The 2,613-nt window shown below is 47.4% G+C and overlaps 1 protein-coding gene across 1 annotated transcript in view; it reads left to right on the top strand.

The window, feature by feature from the left end:
• The window catches only part of Slc2a10 (solute carrier family 2 member 10), a 12,535-nt gene that overhangs the window by 1,930 nt on the left and 7,992 nt on the right, over nucleotides 1-2,613 (top strand). The gene's annotated exons all lie outside the window — the stretch shown is intronic.

Raw genomic sequence — 2,613 nt, 5'->3', positions numbered from 1 at the left:
CTCTCTCTCTCTCTCTCTCTCTCTCTCTCTCTCTCTCTCTCTCTCTCTCTCTCATCCCTCCACTATACCCTTCTCTCAATACACTCTGCACTCAAACTCTGCCTGCATGGCGTTTCTGTCTCTCCCGCCCATAGTTATCACTCACCAGGGGACCTGCCATGGTCCCCACTCGTGCCATAGTCTTAATAATTGGTCCACTGCCCAAAGGCAGGATAACGTTGTGGTGGAAGCGCATGGCGGGAGGGGATAATGGCATGGTCGTGGAAGCATGGCAGGTGGGAAGGGCCTTTTCCATTGTGGTGGAATGGAAGCAGAGTATAGAGAAGAGAGAGGGAGGCAGGGACTTACTTCCTCCAAAAAGGTCCCACATCCTAATGTTTCCAGAAACTTCCAAAATAACACTGACAACTGGGTCTCAAGTCCCCCCAACAACATGAGATTTTTGTGGGGCCAATTCATGTATAAGCCATGACAGTCACCTCAGGACCAAGGGAGGGGAGGGCAGTGGGGCCAGGCAGTGATCTTTATTAGATGCGTCCCTCGTCAGGAACAGGGAAGATGAGTGGCAGGATGTTGGGGGTAGGGATAAGGGGGAGGGTGGAAAATGAGATGACTTTTTTCCTCATGAACGTTTGCGTCTGCATAAAAATTGTCTGTCAGCTGGGAAGAGGCAGGAGTGAGAGAACAAAGTCCTACCACACAGCTTTTGGTAACCAGGAGTGCCGACCACCGGCTTTGCCTGTTTCTGGTCATGAGTTAATTCCCTCATAGGTAATTCCAAAACACACTTCATAAAGCTGTGGTGAGACACTAATGAGTTATTAAGCTTGGTGATCAAAGCCGTGCAGGGACCAGAGATTGCACTCAGGAAATCTGGCTATCACATCACCAGTGTGTGGGGGTGGGAGTGACAGATGCAGCTGGCTGCTTCTAGATGCTTCCAGAAATATCTATGTTTAAATGTATGAATTCAACCTAAGAATGATCTGTACAGCTTCAGTACCAATGTGGCAGTTCCCAAACACATGAGTTAGTAAGATTATTATTAGTCATAATAGAAGGGGGGACATCAAAATAGCAGCCTCAAACGTAATCCATTTGTGAAAAACATGCTTGGCAAGAAAAAGCAGCTTGACTCTGAGGCTGAACTGGAAGGCATCCAGTTCTAACTGGTTAAGGTCAAGTGGTCTGGAAGCTCAGGGTTCTGAAGGTGGGGTGTTCCTGCCCGTCTAAAGGTAGGAACCTATTGACGTTGAGGATGTGAGCTGAAGGTTGGGGAGATCATAGCTGACAAGCTGAGGTAGGGGAGTGTTGGAGGGGGCTGCTTGTTCATCCCGGCCACCCAGAACCAAAATAATCACACAGAAACCGTACTATTTAAATCACTGCTTGGCCCGTTAGCCCTAGCTTCTTATTGACTAACTCTTACATATCAATTTAACCCATTTCTATTCATCTGTGTATTGCCACGAGGCTGTGACTTACCAGCTAAAGTTCCAACATCTGTCTCTGGCGGGGCAGCTACATGGCTTCTCTCTGACTCCACTTCCTTTCTCCCAGCATTCAGTTGAGTTCACCATGCCTAGCTCTGTTTCCCACATAGCTTGCTATAGGCCCAAAGTAGTTCCTTTATTAACCAATGATATTCACAGCATACGGAGGGGAATCCTGCACTGGGGAGATCATGGCTGACAAACACTGGGCCACTGGTCTCTGTTTTCCTCCAGTGTCTCTTCTCACAGTCCCTTTGTGATCCCCGATGTTTGTGTTTCTGTCTCATTTTCTTTCTCACCCTGTGCAAACTCCCCAGGCTTAGTGGCCAACAATCCTGGACTCTCCCATCCCTCACTACTTCATTAACATCTCCTTTAAATTCATTAATTCCGCATGTTCCTTGGAGCTGTTTTCTTGCAATTTTTCCTGGTTTCCTTATTTGAAGATGTAATTTATTTCATAAAGCCCGGAAGTCTGGGGCCAACCTGATCAGTTTGAGAGTCCTCAGAGAGGGGAAGAGACTGGTCTAGTGTCACACAGTTGGTGAGCTATACAACAGAATTTTCTCTTCTGACTAACGTATTGTCTTGTCCTCATTACTATGTATATCAAAGCGTCCTTGTATCCCCCTTTAGTTCCCCCAACTTAAAAAGAAAAGAGTAGCTGGGCAATGATGCACACACCTTTAATTCCAGCACTCGGGAGGCAGAGGCAGGTGGATCTCTGTGAGTTTGAGGCCAGCCTGGTCTACAGAGAGAGTTCCAGGGCAGCTGTTACACAGAGAAACCCTGTCTTTAAAAAACCAAAAAGGAGTAACTAGACGTTGGGACAACTCCATCCACTTCACTCAGCAACTCCATAACGCATTGAAATCAATTCTTTAAAAATTAGACCAGCAATTACCTCACTCCCTGTGTCAGGCCTGTCCCCTAAGATTGAGAGTCTTCACATCCTCGCGACCCTCATGAGCTGGCCATTGTCAGCCTCTCCCACCCTTGCAGATCAGCCCAGAGCTCTAAAGCTCTCCCACCCCACCTTAGCTCCACCCATTACTGTGGCCCTAAGAACATGGTTTTGTAACCTCTCTGTTCTGCTTGGATGATGCTAATGATGGTAGAG

The sequence above is a fragment of the Microtus ochrogaster genome, linkage group LG8 (genome assembly GCF_000317375.1).
Source record: "Microtus ochrogaster isolate Prairie Vole_2 linkage group LG8, MicOch1.0, whole genome shotgun sequence".
NCBI classification, from domain to species: Eukaryota; Metazoa; Chordata; class Mammalia; order Rodentia; family Cricetidae; genus Microtus; species Microtus ochrogaster.
This window is presented reverse-complemented; position numbering and strand designations above follow the sequence as displayed.